Source organism: Aegilops tauschii, chromosome 1 (genome assembly GCF_002575655.3).
Source record: "Aegilops tauschii subsp. strangulata cultivar AL8/78 chromosome 1, Aet v6.0, whole genome shotgun sequence".
NCBI classification, from domain to species: Eukaryota; Viridiplantae; Streptophyta; class Magnoliopsida; order Poales; family Poaceae; genus Aegilops; species Aegilops tauschii.
In genome coordinates, this window is record NC_053035.3 from 475,755,977 (window position 1) to 475,773,669 (window position 17,693).

Here is a 17,693-nt window from a genome sequence, read left to right on the forward strand (position 1 = left end):
GCCTCTAAGGTAGGCCCCACATGGTTTGCCTCTTTTTTAACATAACGCGTCAAGTCGCAATTTGTTTGTTCACCCGTGGTAGACGATCCTCCATCAAGTGGACAACCAGTACACGTGTCAAATTACCATGTGGGCTGCCTTTTCGTACAGAAATGAGCTCCACCGTGTACCTGCACGGGTGTGGTTGGGAAAGAGACGGGAGTACGTGCGCCGTGCGTGCACCTCTTCTCTTCGTGCACGTCCCCCACCTACATGGGTGTGTGTGAGAGAGATACAAACCTAGACATAATGCGCCATCCATCCCCATGCCTCCGCCCAGACTGACCACCAGTCACCACCACGCCCCACTCCTCCTCACCTTATCTCTCATCTTTCTCGAGATATCATTTTTTCGATGAAATTCTCGAGATGCCATTTTTTCGATGAAATTCTCGAGATGCCATTTTTCCGATAAAATTCTCGAGATATCATTAGTTTTTAGACATGGGATTACTCCTGCATGGGTCAATCACAACAGGTGTTTTGTAAAAAAAATGCATCTTGATGTTCCCTGCAATGTACGGGCATCTTGCTAGTCCATGAAAACAACACATGGCCAAATTTCACGGTGAACGAGGGATTTGAATGTGCTGGGAGGGGCTGTTTGGATCTTGCCCGGGGTAGCCAAAATATTGGTGACCCTTTTGTCCACCGGTGCCTTTGCCACCGATGAATGAGGAATGGCTCGGGTGCTCATGCATCCTCCAGCGCGCACGTTGGAGACAAGCTCGCACGAGCTGTGCTTTTTTTGTCCCACCACGCCGCCCGAGCCAGCCCCAGACCGAACGGCGACCCGCAAATTACGCCATCCAACCATAGCCGCACACATTCTGACAGCAACTCAACCAACCAGACGAAATTCATGCAAACACGGCAATATTTCATATAAACAATGACGGGATTCATATAAAATACCGGATTTTCATACAAACATGAGGGATTTCATTACATTCAAATCAACTAAGCAGTGCTAGTTCTGGACAGCACAGGTATATAATACCTGCCCTAAATGGTCACCCGCCAATCCATTTGTGTTCCTCATGTCCGGTAGCACGATCACCGCTGCCGGGAGCCCCGGAGGTATATGCTTCAGCGCAAAGGACGGCTCGCTTCCCCACTGCCCAACTGATATCGTTGGCTGATGCCCACGATGAAGGTGGAAGGGGACTTCTCCGCTTCCGTGGAGCTCATGCGGGGTCGACGAAGGTCCTCGCAACAAAAGGATCCGTGGTGGCCTTCATGGGACCCAAGCGGCGGCGGCCTCCCGTGTTCTACTTCTCCTCGATGATGGCGGCGGACGTGGAGGCGCTGGCCACCGACTCATCGCTCTCCGCGCACCCAGCTTCTGTCTCTGCTTGCATGGCGCGGCCGCCGGCATTGGAGTCTCGGCCATAGAAACGGGAGATGCGGTCGCAGACACAGGAGGCGCGGTACGAGGCGGCGGCATGGACGGCAGCGACGACGCCCGTGCGCTGCTCCTCGTCGAGCTGGCTTGGAGCGGCGAGTTGTTGAACCGTGCGCCGGCTTGGGGCGGCAACTGGCTCCGTCGGGCGAGGGGAGAGAGGTGGATTAGCGAGCTGCATAGCTCGTATCCGGCGGGCTCGGCGGGCCACCCAGCCGGCTTGGATGCGGGATAACTACTCTTCGTAAGCCATTGTAAGAGTGGACAAAATGGTGAAGGAGGAGATAGGGGAGCGGCGGAGGTGTGCGATTCTTGGCCGGCGTCTGGCCTCATTTAAATAGGAGATTAAATAGACGGCGGACGGGAGGAGCTCGGCCGGCGTTACTTTAATGCTGGTCCGGTCATGAACGGACGTGTGTCCAGAGTGGGTTTCTCGGCTTCCACACGGGTTTCATGAAGGCGTTTGAATGCGGAAAGGAGGCGTGTTCAGCCGGGCGTGCAGTGAGTGGCGCGCTCGACTCTGACGTACGACACCGCGCCGTTCTTCCACTGACGTGTGGGCTCTTTGGGTACATGGCCTGCATGTCAGTGACCCAACGCAGGCAGCGCACGGCAGAGGAACTTTTGTTGGGCCAGGGCGGTCAGAAGCGGGCATTTCATAAACCGATGATTGTTCATTGAGTGTGACGTCATCTATTTCATGTAGATAAGCCTACTATATAATGTAAGAGAATTTTAAATTTTTCATATATACGTTGATAGCCCGTTCGATACGCTGTGATTCATAAAGACCGCTGCAAACATCAATGTTCTGCTTATCACAGATAAGATTGATTAATACCCGTAACAATCCATGTCCTTAACAAAGGGTGCATGCACGTATAGGTGGAGCGTGTGTCTTGCGTCGTGTGATGTGTGCATGCAGGCGTGCGAGTATTGCGTGCATGCATGTGTACGTTTCAGTGTGTACGTGCCAGTGTTGCACACCTGCATGCGTGCGTGTATTCGTGCGAGTGTTGCGTGCGTGCATGTGTACGTGCGGGGTCAGGCTACACGTCAGTCGACTGGCTTTTTCATCTCTGGTCAGTCAATTTTATAGCCATTGGATACGAAATCAAGGGCCTGCAGTTTATCTTCAACCTCCACCCCCTGAACCGCCAGCCACCACTGGCCGAACCGCCGGCCCCCGCTGCCCGCTGCCGGCCCGCACCGCCATGCCGCCCCGCCCGCCCCGAAACCACTCCCCACCGCCGGTCCGCCGCCGCCCCGGCCATCCCTCTAGGCCCCCCTGCGCCGAGCTTTTTCTCCGGCGATCCCCACGCCACCGCCCAATCATCGCGCCCCCCACCGCCGGCGACTGTCAACCAGAGGTCCCACGACTCCGAATCCCCATCGACCACTAATTTATTACCAATTATGTCTTTCATATACGTGCTGACGGGTGGGCCCTATGGTGATGTGCGCTGCTGAATGTGGACCGGTTGACTGGTCAATTGATCGTGTCATCAACAAATTACGGAGCTGTATGGTGAGCCAGTGACCGTATAATCACCCTAAAATGTATTTTATTAACTCAGTACAGACTCAAACTATCATTTCTTTCTTTCATATATGCGCCGATAGGTGGGCCCCATGGTTACGCGCCCCGATGGTGCAACACTAGATGCGCCACGTGGAACGTTTGACTGGTCAATTGATTGTGTCATCAACAAAATACGGAGTTGTACGGGTGAGCCAGTGACTGTATAATCACGACATGTATTTTTTTAACATGATACAAACACAAGCGCTCATATATACGTGCAAGCACACACTGCTATAAGCGCGCACACACAGACCCTACCCCTATGAGCACCTTCGAGAGAGTGAGCCAGCATATGATCTTGAGATTTTACGAAGTCACCATAGGTGCCTTGTAGTCGAGTGGGACGTCTCCTCCCACTGAACGCACATCACCGGAAAATACTAAAATTAACCCCGGATAAATGCGAGCACCAGGACTTTAACCCTGGTGGGCTCGGGGAACCACTGTCCTCCTAACCATCCAACCATGGGTTGGTTAGCACCACAAAATGTATGTGGTGACCGTGATGAGCTTATTTTGAAGTCGAGTGACCATATCGTGCTTTCGCTTCAAATACAATGACCGTAAGTGTCGTTAACAAAATACGGAGCATGCATCAAATACAATATCTGTCACTGTCATCAACAAAATACGCAGACGTCTCGTGAGCTAGATACCGTATGATCACCATGAGAATGTATACGGTGACCGTAATGAGCATATTCTGAAGTCCAGTGACCGTATAGTGCTTTTGCTTGAAATACAGTGACCGTCACACGTGAATGTGTTAGGGGCATGCATAATTTTAGAGGGCCGAGAGATAGTTTGTGTGCGTACGTGAAAGTGGTGTAGAAAGAGGGGGTGTCCGGTGGAGACAAGGAGAGATATGCCCTTCGTTTCTCTTTCCCGTGACTAATATTTTAGGAGAAAATATAAACATTCACAATGCAGAACAAATATTTTTGGATGCACATGCAATTTACTTTCATGTATAACATCGTACTATTGTATATGCTTATTTTCTTAGTGGCCGATTGCGTGTGTGGTGTGGTGGGTGCATCATTTCTAGTTGGGGTGGGCACATCATTTCTATTTGTGGTGGGTCAACATGAGGACTCATGGGTCGGTTCCATCCTGCGCCACATAGGTTGGACCGAGACGCATTATACGAAGACCCATGTGGAGGACTCGGTGTACAAGACGAAGCTAGCAGAGTCGTGGAGGACTCTATCCCCACTAGTGATAAGCCGACTATATATGATTTGTAACCCTAGGCCCCGAGTATGTTATAGAAGCCTGGGGGCTAGTTCGTCGATAGTATACACACACGCAATGACTGGTATTCACGTGTACTTTGCACCTAGTCCGCGTGTTCGCCGGGGAAGCGGCGCATCGGTGTCTATCATAGGGGTGTGGGGCGCAGGAGCTGCTTGCGCCCGATCTGGAGGTCGGCATGGCTTGAAGGGATGGCCGGGGGCGGTGCCAAGCACAGCGGTGCGGTGAGGTCGAGGGGAGGGCGGAGGCAGGGGACTGGGACGATGGTCGCCGGCGTTTTGAGGAAGATCGTAACACTGACTGGCTGGAGGTAGATGAAGGCGATCTGCTCGTTCTTTGTACATCGGATGGTGTAGAAAAAATGGACTGACCTATCTGTTATTTTCATAGGACCACACCTTGTGGTGTGCTGGAGGAGCATCTGCATTTCCCAGCCATCCATGTGCTCATATTTCAAAATCCTAGAATCTAGTAATTTCATGTGCCATGCATGTTGTAGAGCTATCATATGTCTCCCGTCATTTATTTCTCACCGACCTGCTACCTTTACACTGTACTACTTGTGCACACACTTCACCCATACTCACACTATTGTTTTTTTATGCATGGGTATTTCAGACTCTGACGCAGTGTTGATGAATACAAAAAAGAAAAGACAGAAGTCGCTCCAGTGTAATTCGAAGATAAGCACTAAGCGTTTCAGCGCTCTAAAGGGTACAGTGTCAGCAGATGGAGATCGTAAATGTAGCTCTGCAGTTGATGATCTGAATTGCCACACACAACAATCCCAGGTGCTTGCTTTAACTTCGCGCTGTCAAATGTGGTTGCATGTTGCATATGGTGTCTAGCTTGTATCGCTTCCAATTTGGTTAAATTACATATGCTTACTTTACACATTATACCTTTGATAATGACATGACTTCCTGTTTTTGATACATACTACATATGTCTATTAACCATGTTCGTACATCAAACTAATGCTCTTTTGTATCCCTCATCAATCACTTATGATGAGACAGTCACCCCAGTGGGTTACTGTGAGACGCACTACTCGTTTAAAGAGTGCAGTGTCATCCTCCCCACATGATTCTCAAGAAACAGCAAGGCTAAATGAAGATAGTCAATGTAGCTCTCTACACTACTAGGGAAAACCCTAGCAGTAGCACGGGTATTTTGCCTATCAGTAGCGCGGGACGCCGCGCTACTGATAAGGCGCTACAGCTATCATGTAGCAGTAGCACGTGTCATCCAACGCTACTGCTATACATGGCTAGCAGTAGCGAGCTTTATCGCAACGCGCTGCTGCTAATATCTCCAGCGCTTTTTAGAAGGAAGCGCTACTGGTAAGGGAGCGCTACTGCTAACTTTAATCCCCTCGCTACTGCTAGTTTTATTAGTTTTTTTTTGCATATTTGTTTTGTATTTGAACAGGCTTTATACAATAATCTTTAGCATATCATACACATACAAATGTAAACATAGCATATACATACAAATAGTCTCTTCAAATCATGTCATCATCATAATCATCATCCAACACAAAGTGGTCTCTCGTCATCATCTCGAAAATAGTGATACAAGTCTCGATTACTTGCAACTACATCGTCATCCATCTAAACAATGATATACGCGAGAAGAGCTATCACTATGAGTGAGAGCGGAACTATGCAGTACATGAGTTCGTATCCCTCTCTCGCATTAGCGTGAACCTAAACTAACTACTGCTTGTCGCTCGGAAACCGAAAACCAGTACACCTGGGCCTGACACTCCGGCCACTCGTCGTATATATACTCCTGGCGTAGCACTGCTTCGCCATCGATGATCTATGCACCTGCATCGTCACATGAGTCGATGATATGCAACATATATAGTTGAGCAACAGAAAGAGACAGCCTTGGCATAAATAGAAGCGACATATCATAAGCATAAATAACGAAGTTCATCGTACCCAAAATGCCCTAACTAAAGTGATCTTCGCTAGTCGAGGAGTACGGTTTAATTACATCACAAATAAAGTTTCGTCGTGCATAACTCAAAGTTTCGTCATACAGAAAGTATGGACTAAACGGACACATTGTCATATATCGACAATCACTCCACCATATCGTGCCATCCATCCAAGTCAGGGAGATAGTCCCCGAGCTTAGTGAAAGGCTTCAGGTCGAGAAGCTGAGCGGCTACGCGTGTTCGGACGTCTTCCCGCAACATTTGTCCTTCTTCATAGAACATTCCTGTTTTTTCGACGACCTCCTTCAAGATGATTTGGGCAAATTCGCGCTGGATGTGATAGAACTCAGCTCGAAGTCGATGATCCTTGAAATCTCCTAAGTTCTTTGCCCATTGCAGAATGTGAGCATCGTCGGATCTAGGTGACATGCGAAGGTTCTGGTGATCCCGTCTGTACTCCAGCATGTGGTGTAGGACATAGAATCCATCATTAAGAGAATCACTCGGTTGCTGGATGCAGCAAAAGTCGGTCTTATGGCCGAAGGCGGGCATGCCGTCCCTTCTCTTCTTGTCCTTGACCTCTCCACCCCGTGCGACGTAGTAAAACATAGCACTATCGAGAACAGACTTGATGTGCGTGTAATCCTTTTTGTTAATGTTCTTCGGCGAGTCCAAGTAAAGAGCGTGGGAGTATCGGGGGTAGAGGATGATGAGGACGGCGTGCCCGCCGCTGCGCAAAATAAGTACACCTCAAATTAATTAGCCTCCACCATGCAAATGAATGATTGAAATCGAAGGAAGGATATCCGTGCGGATGACTTACAGGGGATGATAAGGCACGAGAATCGCCTCCTTGTCCTTATTGGCGAGCATGAAATTGACGATGTATTCCCTCGCGTATTCACGGTGCTCTACGCAGACTCCCAAGAAGCCCTCATGCATGAAGTACGGGTCAGCGACACATATATGAGGTATCTTCTCAACCCCGATGAGGTAGTTCATGTGCAAGGCATAAAGGCGGACAAACGTAAAATCCAGCTTCTTCACGTGAAACATGTCGAAGATGTAATCGAATCGAAGGAAGAACTTCTCCGCAGGGATGTGCCAACGTACGACAATTGCCGCGGCACATTAATCACGTAGAGTGGGTATCCCGGATTTTTCAAGGCGATGAGGCCTTTCTCTATCCGCAGCACATCGTCATGAAGTCTCCTTAGATCGCCAAATCTGGCCCCTAGCGCTACTTCAGGTAGGATTGGTTCACCGGGGATATGCCATTTTTCCACACCGGGGTTATCTATACGGTCTTGAACCCGAGGCTGCTGAGGCGGCTGGATCATAGAAGCAGCTTTTTTGCCTTTCCTCGGTCTCTTCCTAGACTTCTTTACTACCGGAAGGTTGTCCATAATACGTTCAGACTCCGGAGGCGGCAATTCAGGCACCGACTCATCCTCATCCTCATCTATGGCAACGTCACCAGCGACTAATGGAGCCTCTTCCTCACCCCCTCCGCTATCACCCAGCACGACATCCGACGCTAATTGGGTAGGTGAGGTGTTGATGTTCATACCTAACTGTGTGCTCGTGGGTGTGCTCCCGGCCGCCTCCAGACGAAGCAGACTCTTTGGCCACAACAGGACCCACCCATTGCAACAATCACCAAGCCGCCGTGGGGTCTCGTCGTCATCCCCCACTAGTACCAGAGGAGCCAAATTCTCGTGGCTCGGTTTGACACTGGCCATGGAAACCTTGAAGACGTCCGGGGGGATCGGCCGGCTGTGGAGCAATGGTTCCTTCGGCTCCATTATCGTCGCCTTCCCCACATCCACCTTCTGGTCGCCGATGGTGTACAATATGGTGCACGGGGTTTCATGGCCCGCAAAGAAAAGTCTGCGACGTGAGACATCCGAAAGGCAACAAAAACGGGAGATTATACATTTATTGAAGGGGGGTGGTGTGACAGATACCGTGAGGGCGTCGAGCTCAGCCAAAGACGAAGCACCGCCGAGCACGTACGGTGCCGGAGCATGTGTGGGAGCCGGTGCGGGAGCAGGTGCAGGAGCCAGTGCGAAAGCCGGTGCAGGAGCAGGTGCTGGTGCAACGCTAGTCGAGCTGCTCCCGAAGAAGTCAGCAAGGGGAAAGTCCGTTGCATTTATTACTGGATTTTGCCTGCTCCCAATTGAAAACGGCCGGAACCAAGGTAGTAGACATATCTACAAGCACATGTTTTGCGGCAGCTACCGCTATTGCGACTGTCTCAGATGATTTCTTCTCAACCGCAATCTCAACCTTCTTGTCGATGTTTTCTTCAGTTAACCTCCGTCTTTCTTTCTCTCCTCCCTGGTCTCACGGTAGTACTTCTTCCACGTGGCGCCGTCTCTGACACCGTGCACGCGTCCATACGACGGTCGAGTCTCCACCGGGAGTCCTTTCAATATGTTCAACGCTCGGTTGAATGGAGTGTCCCACTTGGGCCTCGCCAACGCCTCAGACGGCGAGTCGCTTTCGGCCGCAATCCTGTGCTGCTCTCTTTGCAAAAGGCACAAGGATCGTTTACAAATATGACTAACGTGCAGTCGAATTGATCAGAAACTAAAATTACCAGCAATCTCATGAACTCTGTGGTGACCGCGTTCGTCTCGAAAACCTTCTTCACTAGGTCCCAACGGTGCCGGGCCCTGAGGACGTCACGCTCCTGCGGGACGGTGAACTCCGCCAAGGGGTCTGGGATGCCCAGACTCGCGGCTTCCGCGTCCTCCTTGGCCCATATGGACCTCTTCCCGCCGTAACCACGGCTTCCGAGGTGGTGGCACCCAATGTTCCTCTGTTGAAGCCCCTTCATGTACTTTGACTTTTTTTTGGCAGCTTCGGCCTCGCAAGCCGCCTTGAATATTTGAAAGTGCTCTGTCGTGATTGTCGGATTATCCTTTACAATCTCGGAGTAGGGATCCTTTTTGTTGACGATCCGATATTTCACCCTTGATTTCCAGGCGGCCAACGCGTCACTAAACTTGGTCATGGCGTGTTTGTTTATCTTCTTCATTGCCGGGTCCTTATCTGGATGTTTATAATCCTTTTCATTCCGGCCCGGGAACAAGAATATCTGGTGCAGCTTCTTTAGGAGGGAGGGCTGTAGGGTAACGCAGCAGAAAACAAAAAATTTCCGACCTACGCACCAGCCCAGGACCACTATGGAGACTGCATACATGGTTTGATCTTTTTCGTTAACGACTCGTAGCGCAGCGGGAAGTAGAGTCGATGACGATCGGCGGTGCAGATCCCCGCAGCTAGGATTTACAACCTCCCAACCACGAGGATGTATACCCTCATCTGCTCCTCAGACAGCCCTCCGGGAGGCGGTCGAACAGCCCCCCGGACGGTGTCGCGGACAGCCCTTCGGGAGGACCTTCGAAACTCGAACGGTCACTCGGACAGCCCTTCGGGAGGACATTCGAAACTCGGACGGTCACACGGACAGCCCTCCGGGAGGCACTCACGAACTAAGACCGAAACTACGATCTCTCTACAGATTTGCACACATACGGTGTCATCTATCCGGCAGGGCTTCGCCGTCCAGAACTAGTTCCTGCCGGAACCCAGACAGACTTACGGCTCTACGAAACTCTTTTCGTGGGAGGGAGAGAAGAAGCCAGATAATGCATGGCATGTGTATGAGAGCAAGGGATGATCCTTTAGGCAGCCCCCTCCATCCCTATTTATAGGCCAAGCCCAAGGGTGGCTTCTCCAAGAAGCCAAGGGGGGAAATACCAAAAAGGCCCTCAAGGTGGCTTCTCCAAGAAGCCAAGCAAAAAGCACTTTCACTATTCATGACGACATTTTTCAGCGTCCTTTCGAACTGAAAATATTTATGTGGGCTCAGAACATTTCCAGTACCCACTAAAATAATTTTCAACGCGTTCCGAAACAATTTCGGTTTAGTGATTTTCATCTGCGAAAAGCAAACAAGAATGCGTTTTCACTATTCATGAAGACAATTTTTCGCGTCCACTAAATCCAAAAATATTTCTGTGGGTCTTAGAATAATTCCAGTACCCACTAAAATGATTTTGGATTCGTTCTGAAACAATTTCAGATTAGTGAATTTCATCTGCGAAAAACAGCCAAAGCGGTACCGGCAGCTCCGAAACATTTTCGGTTTTTATTTCTGAAAATTCCAAAAGGTTTCCAGAATGATTCTGGCACCCTCCAAGAATTATCAGGCATGTGCCGAAACCATTTTGACTTAATGGCATACCCCGAAACAACTTTTTCGGTTTCACCGAAACTCATCCGGTGACCTCTCTCTGCGGAACTTTTCCGCTGTCCGAAACTTTTCGGTGTCCGAAACTTTTTCGATGATTTTCTCTCAGACTCCCTGTCTAGTATTCAGCAGATAGATGACCCTTAAGCGTGTGACCCTGTAGGTTCGGTGAAGTATAGACATGACCTGGAACCCCTTCGGATCAATGATCAACATCGGAGCCGTGGACACCCATATTGACCCCTATACCCACACGAATGAATATTCGAGTGAACCTCCAGTTGCAGTGAGCTATTCCTGTTGCTTCGCGATATGTCACAAACACCCGAGGTGATATTTATTGCATGCCCATGGACGAACAATTTGTCCACCATGAAAGTTACCTCGTTACCGGTTTTGTTCTCTTTTCTCGTTTCCGTGTTCCGGCATCCCAGTGATCAAATCACACTATGTCTGGCCAGACGATGATGGATACCGTAATACCGAGAAGGCCCGAGAATATCTCTCCATCGTCGGAGGAGCAAATCCCATTCTTGAGCTATCAAGTTACTTGACACACTTTTCCATGAACCCGTAAGCCGCCGTAATAGCCACCCATTTACGGATGACGTTTAACAAACCCCAAAGTTCATGAAGCAAGCATGAAGAAACTCGATACTCTCATGGTCTAAGGAATCATGCAAACGTTAACCATCTCTGTGTTATGTACCATTAACTTGTGACGAATGAATCTCTTAGCATAACATCATGCCGGGTCGATTCAACACAAATGTTCTCTTAACATTGTGCCCTCAAGGTTGCTGACATAGACATGCCCATGATCAGGAAAACATAACCATCATGCAACACTTGAGCTAGTCTTAGAGGCCAGACTAGGAATACTTCTTACCGTTTATTATTCCACACGTGCATATGAGTCTTCCTCCGAGCCTCGTGGATATTGCAGACTCGAGAATCATTGCAGTTATAGTATGGAACATAAACATAATTGTGAACTCGGAGATAAATAATATCATTTATTATTGCCTCTAGGGCATATCTCCTACAGACTCCCACTTGCACTAGAGTCAATAATCTAGTTAATGCTAATGCACTTTACACCTGTGGCATACTGGTGTAAAAATTGCTTCGCATGTGGTATAGCCTGATGTCCATCGGATCTGACAACTTCAGCTCCGTGTGTATCTCTGCATATCCTCGCATTTTCACGCTTTCACAAAATTCATATTTTGCATGGACTTGGCGTTGTATGTATGTGAATCATAGGTCAAACCTGGATTCCTCAGACTAAGTTATGGAGCAACTACCTGCAGTAGTGTCCCACTGACAAAAGCCATCTTGGAACCATACTAAGTTCATGAATGAACTATATGATTCAACATCTTCTTTTGTCGCTTCTAAAGCGTCAACATACTTAGTCATTTGTTATAGAATTTGCCACAGTATCCTGTTGGGAACAATCTCCAATTACCGTGCCACCATATTGTGTATTACACAAAACCCCTAACTTAAATCGAAAATCGCACGGAGAAAAGATGAAGACTATCGATGTAACATTTTACAACGAACTCTTCATGATCTCCGCTTGCAAGAAAACATATCATCAGTACTTACTCTAGTACTCAATGATATCTTTCACTGTTGTCCCACGATCAGTACTTTGATCACTTTAGTATCCATACTGGCAACACCTTAGGAGTATCGGACATATCTGGTTGTTTTACATACCATGGAATACATGATTAATCCAAACACAAAAGGGTGTGGAATCTGCATTATGTATTTTACTCATCAGTGTTTTGGGATACCGAGTCTTGCAAAAACTCTTTCCATGTGACTTTGGCAAAAATCACTCCTTGGCGTTTTAAATGCTAAAAGGTTTTAGCATCTTGTCAATATGTATTCATTGCTTAGCCCCATTAGGTAAATCTATCTCCATAGATCATCATGCCTAATATTGAGGCTATTTAGCCTAAGCACTTCATCGAAAAACTATTTTCAAATGAAGTCCTAATTCGTGTCAAGAAATTTATTTCCAATTACCAATGTGCCAAGCACATAAGGTTTTTAGAAATATTATTACGCTCCCACTTACTTTCTTGAATTACAAGCATCTTCGTTACCCATTGATGAAGTCAAAACCCCTTTGACCATTTCATCAAAACACGAAGATTCCAACTCCATTTTGCTCTCTTCTATCCATTGCTGGAACTCTGAAGTTTGCATACCTACTAGCATCCTCTGGATCGACAAATTACTTTGGACTGTATCATATACAAGTCCTAGCTTTCATTTCCATCAGATGGAAATCCTTTTATCATCCATGTTTCATATCTCATGATTGAAATATGTATTAATTGCTAGTTCAACCCGAACCAACTTTAAGCATCGCTACGATGAAAACAACCTCATTGTAGTCAACTCTTGAACTTGTTATTTCAACAAGTCAAGCTTTATGGATAAAACATTTTTATCCGTACCAGTTTTAAGTTCCATAAATATTCGTTAGACTCTAAGTCTTCCGAAAGGTGTATCAAGGTTTAAATCTTGAATCACTTATATGGAAACTAACTCGGGTTGTATTGGCATTTAGCCAATTCCGGAGTCAGGGCCCATCAACGCTTCCTTGTGTATCGTAGGTATAATGTTGTCTAACAACAATATCTCGTTTGCGCACCTGAGAGGTTTGCATGAGCCTTGCCTATGTGGTTCAGCTGCAAGTTCGACCGAAGTTCATACATTTTATTGTAGAGACTTCCGTATCAGTCGCAGTAGGAAACTCTGGAATTACTTCCAAGGTCTCTTTCCTTTGATCTGATGACGTAGATACTGTTTATCTCGTCGAGTTGCACTATTCTCCTACTCACCTTTTTGAAAGAACCATTCTCTTTAAAAGCACACCGTTTTGCAGCAAAACTATTTGCCTCGGTATAGTGAGGGAGGAATACCCAACATTTTGGTATAACCTACAAAGTAGCACTTGTCTGATTTGGAATAGGTTTGCAACCTTTTACACAAGCCCCATATTCCAAATGTTAAGAAAAGATATAACAGGTTGGGCGTACCATACCATGGCTTCATTTCAACAGACCCGATGTAGCTCTTTTCAGTGTAAAAGTCGCAGTCTCTAAAGCATCACTTTAAAAGGGATAATGACAAATTTATTTATGTCATCTTTGACCTTACCATGTCATAAATGGTTTGATTACATCTCCACAGACTTTCCACTTGCAGTGGTGTTCCGGGAGGTGCAAGTTATGAAACCCCTTTCACAACTCATCAGACATTCGCTAAACATGTAACTCAAATATTCCTTTGTGCAATCAAATTGCAGAAACATAATTTTCTTGTTACAATAACTTCTACTTCATTTTTGAGAACCTTTCGAATGATTTCAAAAGATCCAGATTTACGTCTCATCAAGTAAATATCCATATATCTACTTGAGTCATTTCTGAAGATAAATAAATCCACCACTAACAACACTTATCGGACTACACACATCAAATGTATGATCACTAATAAGTTTGTTGTTCGTTCCTTATGGCCTGTGAACGGTATTTTAGTCACTTCACTTTTCGGAGGAAAGTTGCAAGTGTCAGATGATTCAAAATCAAAAAGACTTCAAATCCATCATAATGGAATTTTCCATGCGGGTTTCTCCAATGTGACCAAATGTAGTGCCACACTTGTGTGGTATTCTTTTAGTCTTGCGACATTTAGCGTCAGTGTTATGGATGTATCATATTACCATCAATATTCATAACATACATGCCATCTTGGATGGAAGCATGGCCCTTCATGTTATTCATAATACTTAACAACAAGTGTTGTTTTTATGAACAACTCTTTTGCAACAAACATTGTGCAATGGGCTAGAGTGTATGAAACTCTAAAATGAATTACGAAAGTAAACCAGAGGCATTGTATTATTATCAATATTCATAACATACATCTCATTCATAATGAAAGTATGGCCCTTGTGTTATTCATAACATCGAACATAAAAAGTTCTCTTATGAACAACCTTCTTGCAAGATACCTTATGCAATGGGATAGAGTTTGTAAAACTCTAAATGAATTATGAAAATAAATACAGACGGCAATACACCGATGGAAGGTATAGTAACATTTACTATGTTCCCTGTGTATACCTTAACCTCATTTCTAGCTAGTCTTTCAGGCCATAGTAGTTCTTACATCGAGTTGCAACAGAATGCAATTGAGCGGGCAATTTTGTGATGAACTCACAATACCCAAGAATTAGTGATTAACATGTTTAACCATAATTCGCAAGAACTATATCTTTGACCAGCCTTCTATACATCAAAAACATGTATGACATTCATACATGAGCTGGATATTCCAGTCTTCTTTCCTTTTGCCTTTATACTTCTAACAGTTTAACTTTTAGTATTTCTCCTACTCTCAGAAGAAGCACCCAACTTAAGAGTGGCATTAGCCCCGGACTTCCTAGGCGTGTAAGTCATACTTACACCCTTTGGACACTTCCTTTCTCTTTAAGTTGTTGTTTTATTCACCTTTCATTATATGACAGGCGTTCTTCTGGATCCCTTTCCCAACAGTCAAATGCATAGTAAACACTTTTACTAATACTTGCAAACAAACATTGCTTTGTTTGTATCTGAAAATAATTTTCAGTTCCATGAATATCATATAACTATCCCAACTTTCGAAGTTTGGGTTTCATGGAAGCAAACATATTCCACTTGACCGTAACAGAATTCTAGCTTTTGGCTCGAAGGACGAGAGTCACATGATCCATAGCATTAGCGGGAGGATACGGAAAGCATGCGATAGGACAAAGTCCTTCTCGGCACTTTTGAGGACAATCCTCATATTACGTTACCAATCGTAAAGTTTTAACCAGATATTTAACAGCTATTCAATTTTAACAGGGAAGGTGGAAACGCCAGCCATTATTCTACAACTATTTTGCAAGAAACACTTAGACAGTGTTCATAATTAATTGCACTGAGAATTAAACATGCTAATTCAGCAGTGTGCTCCCACTCAAATCAATATCTCTCATAATTGATTTAGAGTGATTCAAGATCCATATTTCTATTCCATGCCATTGACGGGTTCATCACTGATGACACAAATTTCAATCGGTAGGCCAACTTGCCGATCACATCTCTTATGTGATTCTTGTTCATCTTTCGATGGGCGTGTTCCGAGCTCAGGACTCTCCTGCCTGAACGTCAAAGACAACCAAGTGATCTTGCTGCGAGGTCTGACCTCACCCGCCTCATTCCTCTTGATTCGTTCATGCTCATGTGTACATGGCGCACCCCGAAAAGATACGAATTTCAGACGGTGCTACACTTGGGTGAACACTAACTACTTTGATATTTTAAGTGAGAGATCACCCTAATAAAAAGCGACTACCGCGCAATCAACAAGGGTGCATCATAAGGGATAAACATCTCAGGCAATTCATAATAGCATGATATGGTATAGCCCTTTCTGACGGAGAAGTATTTCATTTCTTCGTCTTCGGCATTCGCGTCGGTGTTCACCTTCACGAAGATTGCCACCACCTTGTCGATGCACCAGATGATATTGCTATATCTATAGCTAATAAAATAAGTGCATTACTTAAGGTTGACACGCAGGTCATTAAAGTGACAATCATATGGCTCCAGCCATCATGCCGAATCATGACACGCAGGTCATGTTAATTACAGCATATAGTCATCTCATACATAATCAAATTGAATATGAGCATTGTTATACCACATCACATGCACATCCTGCAAAACCAAGTTAGACGCCTCTAATCGGTTTATGCAAAAATTTATTTTACGTGCTTCTAAGGTTTTGACTTAAACCACAGCTACCAACGTTTTATCATCAAGTATGATTATTCAAGTTGCTAGATTAACATCTCGAGGTGTATGAAACACGAGATAATTAAATCTCGAGCCCCATACTAAACTTCGTCACATGCATGACCCCCGTGCAGATCATATCTGCAATGCCCTTTCATCTGTGAATTTCATCTTTCTTTTGACTACGGCAGAACCCAAAGAACTGATAGCACTTCCATGATCAATCAGGATCACGGATTGCCAGAACTTTGTCAAATTCCACCATGCTGTCTTGAGATTGAGCAAACGCAAATTCTAGGGAAGCAACAAGAACGTCGGGTAACAGATTTCATCTGTCACCCGCATAAATAATTTTCAGCAATAGATCTCATCTACTACCTAATTATATTATGCAATACCCATACATCTCTATGTATTCTAGATCGAAACTTGCATCTACGCATAGCACGGCTCATGATGCCACTGTAGGGTAACGCAGCAGAAAACAAAAATTTTCCGACCTACGCACCAGCCCAGGACCACTATGGAGACTGCATACATGGTTTGATCTTTTTCGTTACCGACTCGTAGCGCAGCGGGAAGTAGAGTCGATGACGATCGGCGGTGCAGATCCCCGCAGCTAGGATTTACAACCTCCCAACCGCGAGGATGTATACCCTCATCTGCTCCTCAGACAGCCCTCCGGGAGGCGGTCGAACAGCCCCCCGGACGGTGTCGCGGACAGCCCTTCGGGAGGACCTTCGAAACTCGAACGGTCACTCGGACAGCCCTTCGGGAGGACATTCGAAACTCGGACGGTCACACGGACAGCCCTCCGGGAGGCACTCACGAACTAAGACCGAAACTACGATCTCTCTACAAAGTTGCACACATACGGTGTCATCTATCCGGCAGGGCTTCGCCGTCCAGAACTAGTTCCTGCCGGAACCCAGACAGCCTTATGGCTCTACGAAACTCTTTTCGTGGGAGGGAGAGAAGAAGCCAGATAATGCATGGCATGTGTATGAGAGCAAGGGATGATCCTTTAGGCAGCCCCCTCCACCCCTATTTATAGGCCAAGCCCAAGGGTGGCTTCTCCAAGAAGCCAAGGGGGGAAATACGAAAAAGGCCCTCAAGGTGGCTTCTCCAAGAAGCCAAGCAAAAAGCTCTTTCACTATTCATGACGACATTTTTCAGCGTCCGTTCGAACTGAAAATATTTATGTGGGCTCAGAACATTTCCAGTACCCACTAAAATAATTTACAATGCATTCCGAAACAATTTCGGTTTAGTGATTTTCATCTGCGAAAAGCAAACAAGAATGCGTTTTCACTATTCATGAAGACAATTTTCGCGTCCACTAAATCCGA